Source organism: Dreissena polymorpha, chromosome 14, assembly GCF_020536995.1.
Source record: "Dreissena polymorpha isolate Duluth1 chromosome 14, UMN_Dpol_1.0, whole genome shotgun sequence".
Classification (NCBI taxonomy): Eukaryota; Metazoa; Mollusca; class Bivalvia; order Myida; family Dreissenidae; genus Dreissena; species Dreissena polymorpha.
Window position 1 is genome coordinate 60,569,636 of NC_068368.1, and position 15,303 is coordinate 60,584,938.

The window sequence follows — 15,303 nt, forward strand, 5'->3', positions numbered from 1 at the left end:
AATAAGGTAGATGTACCTGTTTGAAGACTCAATTTCTCCATCGAATCGAGGCATCGGCGGCCATTTTTTTATCAAATCTGACCACGTGTTTCCCGCATTGATAATTGAGTACCGAGAATTGAGTAATGTCAACCTATTAATGGCTCATTGACTTTCATTATTTCCCCCAAAAATTAGGCGTTTCGCGCAATTTTTTCCTTAAAAAGGCAAGGTCTTTCCCAAAAAATCAGTGAAAAAAACCTATGACGTTATTGATTTGTGAAAAAAGAATGGTGGAAGCAATACGAGAGTTGATGTGGATAATCGTCAGTTTAAACCTGTTAGTTTTGGAAATCTAAAGCTTTTAATATTGTTGTGAATTCACACCAATGTTTAAAGCTTAAGACTTACAAAATGTGCTGATTTCTTGTTATATTCCATTAATTCATATCACAAAACACCATTTTTATAAGCATTAAAATTCACCTTGCAAAGTGCCAAATTAAAAAAAGTATATATATAGGGAGGGGGGAACCCTCCCCGGTTGGGCCCCCCCAGTCAACAAATCCTGAGTACCGCCCTGCAAAGTTATACTTTTTGTATAACCTATGCTTGTGTCATAGAATAATTAAATACAATTTTATATTTTAAAAGTTCTATCTAATAAACCGTACAAATACCAAGCCACTATATTTTATTATATATAGTTTAGTCGCATTTGTGGTAGAGACCAGTTCGACTAGCCAGTCCTGACCGAGAGTGCAGTGACTGCCGGGAAATAGTCTTCAGTTTCAGTCCTGGTTTTTTCTGTGCAAAGTCATCTTAACGATCGCCTTTGAAAGCCAAGACAATCCTGGGTGATTCTCAGCGCAAGTGACCCAAAACAGCGACAAAACGTAAGTACAGACCTTATTCTATTGTCTATTCTATATTAAATTGGTATGGTATTTGTAGTATTGGAAGTGTTAAACCATTATTGTTATTGTTCATGCTAAACCGTTTATGCGCACAAGCATGTGATTGGTAATCCTTTGCGATACTTTTCAAACACGATAGCGGCAGTCAGATAGCTAGACGCCATTTCTTTGTTCTCAGCCATTTTCTGATTTGGCAGCTGTATTTACACATATCTGCAGATTAATTTCATATATATTGTCTGCACGTGGAATAACACTGTTATTCCCCGTGCAGACAATATATATGAAATTAAGTTGCAGATATATTACACACAGAAACTTTAATTGTTGTAAGTATTTTTTCTCCACCCACTGCGGCTGGTGAGGACAGCAACATAAAATACACTCTAAAAGTCACTTACCTTGTCATTTACCTTGTCGTCGTTGGCCGTTTTAATTGTAATGTCCAATAGCATATATATATTGTTTTTTTATAACCTTTATAAATAAAATATGAAAATAAAATTTAAAATCGGTAAATAATTACGGATCTTCACCTTTATAGAGCCTTTAACATGATAAGGAACATTTGTATGTCCTAAGTAACCACATGATTACCGGTAAGATGAAATTAAATACATGTTTAACCCATTTATGCCCAGTTGACTCTCCCATCCTTCTAAATTGGATCAATTTATTTCCCACATTAGGGATGTCTAGTATATATATTTCTATATTAAGAACAATTCATACAGAAATTCCTTTAAGCAAACAGCATAGACCCAGATGAGACGCTGCATTATGTGGCGTCTCATCTGGGTTTAAGCTGTTTGCAATGTCCTTTTTTCAGGACGCTAGGCATAAATGGGTTTATAGCAGTCTGAAATATCCTTTGATGTTTTACTATTTTGTAAACTTTATAACACTTTTGTTATAATCCAGTTGTATATTTTGCACATATGCTGTTCACTTAGTAACTTCTTGAAATAAAGATCTAAAGATTCTTTGTCTAGGTGTCAATTGATATCCAGCACAGTCAACAGTCATCATAAGAGCCAAGGCATAGCGTTTGTGCAGGCAAGAGTAGTGGAGATGTTGGAGAACAGAGAAACTTGCTTTGAGGTTTCAAAATTAAATATAGCCAGTTTAGTTCAATTGGTTGTTGTTGGCACAGGTACTTCTTAAAAGTTCACCGGATACTCTTTAAGTATACTTCCATGTAACCTTGGTATAGAAAATAACCTAAAAAGCACCTGGCTATACTCTGGGGTTCTTTGAAGTATATTTTCCTTACCCCGGGTATTTTGTAGTATGCTTAAGTTACCTTTTAATATGTAGTGCATGGGCCAATATTCACCAATCGTGGTTGACTCAGTTGGTTGTTGTAGGCTCAGGAAATTAGTACATTAAAGTACCCCAGGGACTCTTAAAGTATACAACAGTTTACCCTGGGTATGGTACGTATACTTAAAGGCACCCGTCCGGGGTATTTTTTGCTGTTCCACGGGTATTTTGTAGTATTGTACTTAAGAGTACGGTACCTGAGCCAACAGTAACCAATCGAGCGCCAATTTAGGTAATTCACAGTTAAGTTTATATTATGTCTGTTTTGTAGTTCACATCAGTTACAAATCTGTGAAACCCTGCAGACTTTCATATTAATCAGATAAAAGATCAAAATGTTTGACAAATATTTAGAAAATGTTGTACGAACATTTAAAAATTCTCTTTAAAACATACATGCATGTCTGAAATATTAACCAAATGTCTGACAAGATTCTTACGTATTCATAAAATATGTTTGACAGTTTCTTATCAATATCAATAAGAAAATATTGCTCACTATTTTTAAGTTTTGGTGACTTGAAGTTTTGTTATAAATTGAAAAAGAAGTTGGTAGTCTATCTTGCCTACAAAATTACAATATAAACAAATAATGTACAGTGTAACCTCATATCTTTCTGGTAATTACCTTAAGATTCAAGACAGGAAGTAAACAAACCATCTTCAATAATTCAGAAAGCAAAAAACATAATTTAGAAATAGTTAAAAATAAACCTTAGATGCCGATTATAGCCAATCCCTCATGTGGCTGCTGAAGAATTCACCAAGTTATGCTGGGTTTATTGTGGCTGCCACAGAAAGAGAAGTCATTTCATGTTACAAGTTGTTGAAAAAGATGTCTCTCAAGAAATATATGTCCCTAAGCTTCAATTAACAGACAGTCAAAGCAGAAAGGTACATTTTTGATGGCAACGTACAGAGCAACTGATATTTAGCTTATTTAAAAACATTACTAATTATTGGGTTAATTACTGTAATCATTTGTTGTTGTGTAACAAAAAAACAACAACACTTGGTTGCAGGTTTTTTGTTAAGGTACGTGCAAGTAATCTTGTTTTTATATTCTTAAGTTGTATTTGAATGTCGATTGTGTCCCATGGTGGTGGAACCTACATTTGTTCCCGCACCCAAGTTTAAAATTTCCCTTCGGTCGGCATGATGTAAACAAAGTGACAGGGAATATGAAAGTTCTGCTACACAAATATGTAACTTTGCGATAAAACATTATAAAAAAAATCTCAACTTTACCGAAATATGTCTAATTGAAAGGTTGTAGCCAGACATAATATGTGTTCAGTTAAAATTTACTTCTTTTTCCAGAGGTACAGTAACTACACCAGTTCATATGCAAACAGTTCTTTGTTCGTTACATCAGTTGTTAGTCGACAAAATGAATCACAACTGGGAAAAAAATTAAGGTAAGAAAAAATATTTAATGCATTGCTAAAAATACATTGATTATCAAATGTTGTTGTTTTCAACGTTCGTTAAAATCTGAATTCCCGGTAAGGACATGTATAAACTTATTTGTGATTAGTTTGAATTTGATGCCATATTGTGATGTTACCAGTTGGACAAATGTCCCTTGTTTTCGCGAATGATATGTTTAGCCGTGGTAACTTGTGAATTGTTTTACCTTGAGTCATCAAGCTTTTTTTCCTGTGTTTTTAGAAGTGGCCTTGGCCCTCCCATTTTGTGAAAAAAGTTGGGAACTGTTAAAATTGTGAAAAAAAATTAGTTGCAAACTTGATAAAATTGTGAAAATCTGAGTCGCAGATTATTTGAAATTGTGAAAATTTGAGTCGCGAACTTCTTGAAATTGTGTTGCAAATTTCCCTGAATAGTGAAAAACAGCCCATCCCACAGAGGACACAAAGCCCTGGTCATCAGTAGCTATGTTAATCCAACATAAAATTTGTTTTATTATCCCCACGCTTTTTGAAAAAAAGGTGGGGATATTGTGGTGATCTCCGCCGTCCGTCCGTCCGTCTGTCCGTCCGTCCGTCCTGGCCACTATCTCCTCCTACACTAAAAGCACTAGAACCTTGAAATTTACACACATGGTAGCTATGAGCATATGTGCGACGGTGCACTATTTGGAATTTTGATCTGACCCCTGGGTCAAAAGTTATAGGGGTTGGGGTGGGGCCGCGTCAGAAATTATCACTCATTTTTTTAGGTTATTTTACATTTACTTCTTTATTTCTACACCGATTCACTTCAAATTGATACTGGACCTCACCTATGACAATACGGTCAATCTCAACCATGCATGGCCCCATTCCCAACCCTGGGGCGCCCCGCCCACATAGGCCACACCCACCAAAAATTTCCATTTACTATAATTTTTTCATTTCTACACGGATTCACTTCAAATTGATACTGAACTTTTGTTATGACATTAGGGTCAATCTCAACTATGCATGGCCCCAATCCCAACCCTGGGGCGCCCGCCCACATAGGCCACACCCACCAAAAAAATCCATTTACTATAAAAAAATTTTAGGTTATTTTACATTAACTTCTTCATTTCTACACTGATTCACTTCAAATTGATACTGAACCTCTCTTATGACAAAACGGTCAAACTCAACTATGCATGGCCCCGTTGCCAACCCTGGGGCGCCACGCCCACATAGACCACACCCGCCCAAAATTGCCTTTTACTATAATTTCTTCATTAATACACTGATTCACTTCAAATTGATACTGAACCTCTCTTATGACAATACGGTCAATCTCAACTATGCATGGCCCCATTACCAACCCTGGGGCACCCCGCCCACATAGGCCACACCCTCCCAAAATTGCCTTTTACTATAACTTCTTTATTTTTACACCCATTCACTTCTAATTGATACTGAACTTCTCTTATGACAATACAGTCAATCTCAACTATGCATGGCCCCATGATCAACCCTGGGGCGCCCTTGGGTCAAACATGCGGCGTGGGGATACGCGTCGGCCTCTGCCGCGCCATTTCTAGTTAGCAATTAAGTTATCATGTAACCTTGAAAAAGAGCAGTGTGTTAAATATCTGTACTATTATTGTTTATTTAAATATTAAGCTAAATTTCACTGTAAATTATACTTTTTGAAATAAATTTGGGTTAAAATAATTACTGAACTTTCTAAGCACATGTTCTGTGTACATGTATTTGACTATCTGTTTGTTTTACATTGTAATACTAGTTGTCAATTCTCGAGCGCTATGATTGTTACAATTTTATAAATAATCCGATGGAGAATCAATTTAAAGTGTTATTTTTTATACGCCCGTATAAAATACGGGACGTATTATGTGAAACCCCTTGGCGGGCGGGCGGGCGGCGGGCGGGCGGCGGGCGGAAGGCATCACTTTGTCCGGACTCTAATTCAAATTGTATTCATCCGATCTTCACCAAACTTGGTCAGCAGTTGCATCTAGTTGATATCTAGGCCAAGTTCGAATATGGGTCATGCCGGGTCAAAAACTAGGTCATAGGGTCAATAAGTGCATTTTCAAAGGGGCCACTTTGTCCGGACTCTATTTCAAATTGTATTCATCCGATCTTCACCAAACTTGGTCAGCAGTTGCATCTAGTTGATATATAGGCCAAGTTCGAATATGGGTCATGCCGGGTCAAAAACTAGGTCATAGGGTCAATTAGTGCATTTTCAACGGCGCCACTTTGTCCGGACTCTAATTCAAATTGTATTCATCCGATCTTCACCAAACTTGGTCAGTAGTTGCATCTAGTTGATATCTAGGTCAAGTCCGAATATGGGTCATGCTGGGTCAAAAACTAGGTCAAAGGGTCAATTAGTGCATTTTACTTTGTCCGGACTCTAATTCAAATTGTATAAATCTTATCTTCACCAAACTTGGTCAGTAGTTGCATCTAGTTGATATCTAGGCCAAGTTCGAATATGGGTCATGCCAGGTAAAAAACTAGGTCATAGGGTCAATTAGTCCATTTTCAACAGCGCCACTTTGTCCGGACTCTTATTCAAATTGTATTCATCCGATCTTTACCAAACTTGGTCAGTAGTTGCATCTAGTTGATATCTAGGTCAAGTTCGAATATGGGTCATGTCGGGTCAAGAACTAGGTCATAGGGTCAATAAGTGCATTTTCAACGGCGCCACTTTGTCCGGACTCTAATTCAAATTGTATTCATCCGAAACTTTTAAACAACTTTTTATCCTGCGTCAAAGTGGTATGGGGGTATAAGTCACATTCAGTGACAAAGCTCTAGTTGAAGTAGTTTTCATCTGATCTTCACCAAATTTGGTCAGAAGTTGTGTCTAGATGATATGTAGGTCAAGTTCAAATATGGGTCATGGTAAAGTTATCAAGTTGTCCAAAACCTTCAAACGGGCGTATCTTGTGACAGTTTGGCACTCTTGTTTACATTACAAGTAATCAAACTATAAATAATGTAAAACGTTACATCTGCTTGTCCATGTATGAACAGGGAATAGTCCATTATGTTTGAATACTTTGTGGTGCACAAAGTTAGTGTCAAGTTTAGTTATATTTATTGCTTTTCTAGTATAAGAAGCATACAATTGTTGATCTTGTGAATTGGCAGCTATCTTAATATGTGTTTAGTTATTTTTGTTACTGTCTCACATGCACCAACACATTTAAGTAAATACAACATATTTTCAACACATTATTGGGTATATTGTATTATCAACAATCAAGATGCCACTCAATGTCACACGCTTGATCAAAAAGGTCAATTCAGCCATTTTAATCTGAATTTAAATGACCAGTTGTGTTGTTTTGGCGCTTTTCAATATTAATTTGCAATTAGCTGTTGAAAAAGAAGAATACTTCAGTTGATGAATAATGAACCTACAGAATATGTTTTCCACTGAAATATTTGTTTACTTGTGATTGTTGTCAAACTTTGTTATTATGATTATCAGCCAGTGCTTAAGTGCATATTGTCCAGGTTTCATGATTGCGTTACTATTTAAGGAGATATTGTCCTCTGTTTAAGATTGCATATACCCGGTAAAAGATTATGTGGGTAACGCCTAAATTTCACAGATGATATTGGTCAAACTTTACTAGAATAACTATCTCCATGTGCTATTATGCATATTGTCATGGTTCAAACATATTGTTTAAATTTATCAGTACATTGTTAAGAAATATTCTTTTTGAATTAAACCTGAAACAATGAGTTAGTCATAAAAGTAACCTTTAAAGGTTTCAATTGTTTTGTTATTTCTTTTTATACTTGCACACTTCCTTCATTTCAATTCCAGGAAGAGTAAGCGAGGAAAGGCTTTGATAGAGTCTCCGATACATATGGACAGCCTCCACAGACAGCAAATGAGAGTCTTCCTTCTTCAGGGGCCAAACACCCAAGACTTCCACTGCTGGACCAACTATCCAGAATCAAAAAGCACCACTATCTTGACAAGTCTGTTCGAATCGCTATGGTGTCCACTGTTGGAGGTCCAAAAACTCAGCTGACATTCTCCAGAAGATGTTTCAAATGAGTCTCTTTTTGTGTTTTCTAATCGGGACAGTTGTTTTTCGTCTGTCTAAGCATTGAAAGTGGACATTAAGTTTGTTTGAAATGCATTTATTGACATTTTTTTGTGGGATATACCGATTTTGAGTGTTAGTTTTTGTGATAATTCAAAAATTGAGAGTGTATTTTGTGGGAAATACTGATGGTGACAGTTTTTTTATGTACTGAAGGAAGGGACAGTTTAGTGACAGTTTATTTTGTAGTGAAAGACATTAAAAAAAACACATTCAATTTAAATGCAGCATTTGGAGGAAAAAGAGGCCTTACATCATTTTGTTAAAGAAGGCTCTAAGCCCTTGTCAAGGCAGAATTATTTTTTTTGTTAACAATCAAGTTTCCTATTCAACAACACAACTTCCATAGTGTAATGGTAAACACGTTCACTCTCAGTGAAAGATCTAGGTTCAAATCCTGGTGGAAGTCAAAAGTTGGATGGAGACATTTTTAGCTCATCTATTTTTTGAAAAAAAATTATGAGCTTTTGTCATCACCTTGGCGTCGGCGTCGGCGTTGGCGTTGGCGTCGGCGTCCGGTTAAGTTTTGCGTTTAGGTCCACTTTTCTCAGAAAGTATCAATGCTATTGCATTCAAACTTGGTACACTTACTTACTATCATGAGGGGACTGGGCAGGCAAAGTTAGATAACTCTGGCGTGCATTTTGACAGAATTATGTGCCCTTTTTATACTTAAAAAATTGAAAATTTTGGTTAACTTTTGCGTTTAGTTCCACTTTTCTCAGTAAGTATCAATGCTATTGCATTCAAACTTGGTACACTTACTTACTATCATGAGGGGACTGGGCAGGCAAAGTTAGATAACTCTGGCATGCATTTTGACAGAATTATGTGCCCTTTTTATACTTAGAAAATTGACAATTTTGGTTAAGTTTTGTGTTTAGGTCCATTTTATTCCTTAAGCATCAAAGCTATTGCTTTCATACTTGCAACACTTACTAACTATCATAAGGGGACTGTGCAGGCAAAGTAATGTAACTCTGACTGGCATTTTGACAGAATTATGTGCCCTTTTTATACTTAGAAAATTGAAAATTTGATTAAGTTTTGTGTTTAGGTCCACTTTATTCCTACAGTATCAAAGCTATTGCTTTCATACTTGCAAGATTTATGAACTATCATAAGGGGACCGTGCAGGCAAAGTTATGTAACTCTGACTGGCATTTGGACGGAATTATGGGCCCTTTATACTTAGAAAATTGAAAATTTGGTTAAGATTTATGTTTTGGTCCACTTTACCCCTAAAGTATCATAGATATTGCTTTCATACTTGGAACACTCACAAACTATCATAAGGGTACAGTAAAAGGACAAGTTGCATAACTCTGGTTGTCATTGTTACGGAATTATGGCCCTTTTTTGACTTAGTAACTTTTAATATATGGTTAAATTTTGTGTTTCGATCCACTTTACTTCTTAAGTATCAAGGCTATTGCTTTCAAACTTCAAATACTTACATGCTATCATGAGGTTACTGTACCTGGCAACTTGAATTTTACTTTGACCTTTGAATGACCTTGACTCTCAAGGTCAAATTATTAAATTTTGCTAAAATTGCCATAACTTCTTTATTTATGATTAGATTTGATTGATACTTTGATGAAACTACTCTTACCTGACATACCACAATAGACTCCACCCAAACCATCCCCCGTGCCCTCCCCCCCTCCCCCCTCCCCCCTCCCCCCCCCTAATTTTTTTTTTTTTTTTTTTTTTTAAAGATCATCTCACAAATGACCACCACACCCTCACACTATACCCCCCCCCCACCCCACCCCCCCCCCCCCCCCAATTTTTTTTTTTTTTTTTTTTTTTTTAAGATCATCTCACAAATTACCACCACACCCTCACACTATACCCCCCCCCTCCCTTTTTTTTTTTTTAAAACTGTTATGTTTGAAATACCGTCCAACCATCGCACCCAACCCCCCCCCCCATCGCCCCCCCCAACCCCCCCCCCCCCCCTCGATTTTTTTTTTTTTTCGCTTTTTTGGAAGATAATGTAATAAATGTCCACAACCCCACACTATACACCCCTCTTCACTCCACTCCTTCCTCCTTTGTGATTGAAAATGAGAGTCCCTTCACCTTTAAAAAGAAAATAGATGAGCGGTCTGCACCCGCAAGGCGGTGCTCTTGTTTATCATTTGTAATAACAACATATAAAATTAATAAAAGAAATACAAGAGCAATAATATATTTGAATAAAACTGTAATTATACAACATAAACATGTGGATTGTAATAATCTTGTTATCAATGATTTTTATAGATATAACATTCAAAACGGGAATGAAAAATGCATTCTTTAATCCAAAAATGGTTATTTAATATAAGGCTGTATTTTTTGCATTATAGAATGTGAATATGTACTTATATGCATGTGTTGCTTCAGGGATCTATACTTTGATTGTGTAGGTCCGTGCTTGCTTCTTTGGAATTAAAAAAGAAACAGTTAATAACGAGATCCTATATGATAACTATGATTATTTATGTTTTTCGGCGTAAGCTGAATAAGCCAGCTTTTCACCCTGACTTGACCTTTGTAAGTGTCCAATAATACTCAAATAAAATTTCCCGCGGCTAGCTACGAATGAATGCACTTCATTTATTCCATTGGCTGATTTGAGTATAACACCAGAACATTGGAAACATATCCGCGTCTTTGTAACACTGTTTTACTGCATGAAACAATTTTATCTCTAATGAAAAGGCCCAATAGATAGAACAGTTTTACAATCAATTTTCGACATAAATACAGTTTGTGCGTTCACCTTTTATTTTCAGAGAATTACCAGCGCAAAAGCGTTTAACTAAAGGCTATGTTGTCATATTTAGTACTTACTTGCATTGCATTTCAACCCGCGAGATTTCGGGTCAATACGCGGTCATTTTGTGAAAGTCAGAGTTTATATACAGTTCATCACCGGAGTTCGCAAAAGGGGTTGCGATCATTGTGTCTTACTGACAATAACGTAGTGACTGTAATGCATTGCATTCCAATCCGCAAGGTATCAAGGTCAGTTTGCGGTCAGTTGCAGAAATCTTTATATAAACGCCGTCTCGTAAACTTTGTGCACTTGAAGTCTGTTTTGATCAGAAAGATACTAAATAAAGATATTCGGCGATATTATTGTGGTATGTCAATCATCGATTTTTAATATGGTTTCAAAATTTGCATGATAAGGACCAATTTTGATAAAATTAATAAGAAATATTTATCCATTTAGACCAGTTTATTAAGCATGACCACAATAATTCGCTATACTATAATTATGCAATTAAATAAGATTCGAGTATTGCCGGCTGACCTATATGCACTCGTTTATTTTCATGTTTCTTGTGTTTTTCTATTCTGTAAATATAGATATCTGAGTAATAATATCACATAAAGCAAAATAAGCCACGAAATCTGGCGCAACACCCCGTAATTGATTTGCTTATGATGTAGCTAACAACTGCGCAGAAAAAAGGCATCCGCTACTTTTTATCTCATAGAGATAACTTTTGATCGTTCATAAACATCAACCACAATCAACGCCGTATATCTTTTTCGGCGTAAGCTGAATAAGCCAGCTTTTCACCCTGACTTGACCTTTGTAAGTGTCCAATAATACTCAAATAAAATTTCCCGCGGCTAGGTACAAATGAATACACTTCATTTATTCCATTGGCTGATTTGAGTATAACACCAGAACATTGGAAACATATCCGCGTCTTTGTAACACTGTTTTACTGCATGAAACAATTTTATCTCTAATGAAAAGGCCCAATAGATAGAACAGTTTTACAATCAATTTTCGACATAAATACAGTTTGTGCGTTCACCTTTTATTTTCAGAGAATTACCAGCGCAAAAGCGTTTAACTAAAGGCTATGTTGTCATATTTAGTACTTACTTGCATTGCATTTCAACCCGCGATGTTTCGGGTCAATACGCGGTCATTTTGTGAAAGTCAGAGTTTATATACAGTTCATCTCCGGAGTTCGCAAAAGGGGTTGCGATCATTGTGTCTTACTGACAATAACGTAGTGACTGTAATGCATTGCATTCCAATCCGCAAGGTATCAAGGTCAGTTTGCGGTCAGTTGCAGAAATCTTTATATAAACGCCGTCTCGTAAACTTTGTGCACTTGAAGTCTGTTTTGATCAGAAAGATACTAAATAAAGATATTCGGCGATATCATTGTGGTATGTCAATCATCGATTTTTAATATGGTTTCAAAATTTGCATGATAAGGACCGATTTTGATAAAATTAATTAGAAATATTTATCCATTTAGACCAGTTTATTAAGCATGACCACAATAATTCGCTATACTATAATTATGCAATTAAATAAGATTCGAGTATTGCCGGCTGACCTATATGCACTCGTTTATTTTCATGTTTCTTGTGTTTTTCTATTCTGTAAATATAGATATCTGAGTAATAATATCACATAAAGCAAAATAAGCCACGAAATCTGGCGCAACACCCCGTAATTGATTTGCTTATGATGTAGCTAACAACTGCGCAGAAAAAAGGCATCCGCTACTTTTTATCTCATAGAGATAACTTTTGATCGTTCATAAACATCGACCACAATCAACGCCGTATATCTTTTTTAAAAGATATTTCTTGTTTAAAGATATTTCTTGTTTAGCATAACAACACTTATCTTGGTAATAAAACGGTTGTTTTATTTGCATTTTGTTGCTGGTTTATGGAATTTGGAAAGAGACAAAGGTGAACAAGTTTTCACATATCCTAAACATACAAATACAATTAGATTTTACGCAAATTTACATGAAATTATGCAATAGAATTGCTCAATTTTGTTAGCACAATTTTTGTTAGCATTCTTGGTAGCGATACAGAGACTCGTGTGCAGCAGCCTAAGCGCAGTCGGTAGAGCATCAGACTTTTAATCTGAGGGTCGGCGGTTCGAGTCCGCCGTTGGGCGAACTGTTTTATCGTTAGATATGCAAACACGGTATTTTATAAACTTGGGAAATGCCACACATGCCGAACAGTTCTGGGTCGTCTCCATCCGATGGGCTGTTTATTTTGGAAGCTCACTCAGGTACGATTCGTTCTATAATTAATTTGATATGTGTTCAAATGTTTGTGATATCATTACACTAACCGATCAGAAATGTGTCAATTATGTAAGGAGAACACTTGTAAATTCGTAGCTCAAATAATACGTTAAAACCGAACGATTATATTGTAAACACAAGTCATGCTATATAGCGATTCCATGGTGTAGTGGTTATCACATCCGCTTAACACGCGGAAGGACCTGGGTTCAATCCCCAGTGGAATCACTGTTGTTTTGTTCCTAGTGTTGTTGTTGGCCTGGGGCGAAGCCCCTAGGCCATAGAATTCAACACGTTTTTTTTAGATGAGCTGACTTGGCTGGCTGCCAAAACAACCACGAATGAATGAATTTGGAAAAGTCCGATTTACCACTTGGCGGTCATTCGTGCGCTATCCAAGAAGAGGGACCTATACAAACAAATAGGTCCCTGCAAAGAAGTTCTCAATAACCCGCATTGTGAATACAGAACATCACTATATAACATGACAGTGTCATAAAACGCGTAAAAAATATTATTGAAGTAAAATTCCTAAGCATTGGGTACGGCATAGTTTTTATTATTGTGTGCATATTCATGCGAGAATAAGTTCCTCACTTGACGGTCTAGGCCGAAAATATACGAGTGTCTACGGAGACAGTAAGAAGAATTTGTTCTGATACATTTTTTAAAGGTATTAGATCTCTAATGAACTTCGTGCTCCTTCCTTCCAATCTGAACGCTTCGGACAGTGGGCTACACCACACCGTCTCTCTGATGTACGTAGGCGGCCGTCATATTGGATTTGGAACTACTTCAAAACAAGATGGCGGTCCCCTCGTAAAGATGAAAAATTTAAACGTGTGTTTTAGCTCGTCTTTTTCAAGATAACATTCTTTAAGTAATAATTTAATGTAGATTTGTGAATTCCCACAACGTACTTAAAAACTTGTTAAAATTTAAAGATGCCATTACTAACATACGTGTAACTGATAGGAGTACTTATAGTATTGACATCGAGTAAATTTAAAAATTAAATCAACTGTTTTCGTTATATTTTGTGAGATACGAGGATTGCTTACATAAACTTGATACAGTATGAAACACATCACTCATTGTATGAGCATGGATGGCTGAGTGGTCCAAACGGTAGACTTTTACTCCATGGTGTCAATGGTTCGAGCCCATTTGAGGGTTACTTTTGCTTGATTGGTCATTGTCGGCTCGGGTACTTCTTACATGTACCCCGGGTACTCTTAAGTATACTTACATGTACCCCGGGTACGGTAAATATACTTAATCTGACCCGGTCGATTTAAGACTGTACCGGAGTTATATTCCCACCCCAAATCCGATGTCGTAAAACGCCCTACCGATTATCTTTAAAAAACTTCTCTTTTAACAAAACTGCATCAACATGCTTTTTGAGTATGAGTTTCCATAATATAGAGGCCATCTTACAGAAAATTGACATACATGTGAATATAATAAATTTCAAAAAGTAGCCAACAAAGACCGATTTAGCGTTACATTTCCCGGGTACGTTTTAGTATATTTACCGTACCCGGGGTACATGTAAGTATACTTAAGAGTACCCGGGGTACATGTAAGTAGTAACCTACCCAAAAATGACCAATCGAGCATTACTTTTATATTTTTATTCAATTTTATTCTCTTTTTTTTTATTGCAGCTGTTTAGATTCAATGTTTGCATTTATCAATATAGCATAGAGTCTATAATGAAAAAAATAATTTGGGGAGTTCCTATGTTATAGTTAGATTTTGTGACATTTAAAGGATTGCTAATATAAAGTATAAAATAAAACACTGACTATATGGGAGCACTGATGGCCCATTGGTTTAAGCTTTTACTCCAAGGGTCAGTGGATCGAGCCCAGTTAAGGAAGACTTCCTTTCTTTTTTTTTAATTTTTTTGTATTGAGGTATTTTGCTCAAATGTTTACTTATCAATTTAAAGTATTTAATAACAAACTTCAATACATGTCTTATTTGGGAAAACGTCCCTTTGAAATTGCTAGTTTTCCTCTTACATGCCCTTGTATTTTAAGATAGAATACTTTCCTCTCCAGAGGAAAGAGGTATGGGTTTGAATCCCATCGGGGGCTTCAGAGGATGATTCATTTTGAGACAAATGTTAATATTTGCTTTAGTGTATCCCAAAATTATCCTTATATTAAATTATAACTGTGAAAGATAATTCAAAATAATGTTTGTTTCTATATACATTGTGATCCATGGACATGAACATTCAATTATGCAAGAAACATGTATGATTTGAGGGAAGAATACGACAGCAAACTTAGAATGGACATTCATATAAGATTGTTAAGTAACCAAAACTATAAATGTTGTAAAGCTTAAAATTTTGTATGACGTCCTTGCTTCTGGACAGCAGAACAGTTTAGGCATAAATGATTACTCTTTTTCTTTAGAATCAACAATGATGCATTATTAC

General features: G+C 36.2%; 1 long non-coding RNA gene and 1 other non-coding gene across 2 annotated transcripts; both read left to right on the top strand.

The window, feature by feature from the left end:
* The first annotated feature begins 2,962 nt into the window (after positions 1 to 2,962).
* On the top strand, positions 2,963 to 9,434 carry LOC127858612 (uncharacterized). Its single transcript, XR_008038986.1, has 3 exons — positions 2,963 to 3,113; positions 3,542 to 3,637; positions 7,482 to 9,434. It is a non-coding gene; the product is annotated as an uncharacterized LOC127858612 (long non-coding RNA).
* Positions 9,435 to 13,003: 3,569 nt separating this feature from the next.
* Trnav-aac (transfer RNA valine (anticodon AAC)) lies at positions 13,004 to 13,076 on the top strand. The gene has a single exon. It is a non-coding gene; the product is annotated as a tRNA-Val (tRNA).
* The last annotated feature ends 2,227 nt before the right edge of the window (positions 13,077 to 15,303 follow it).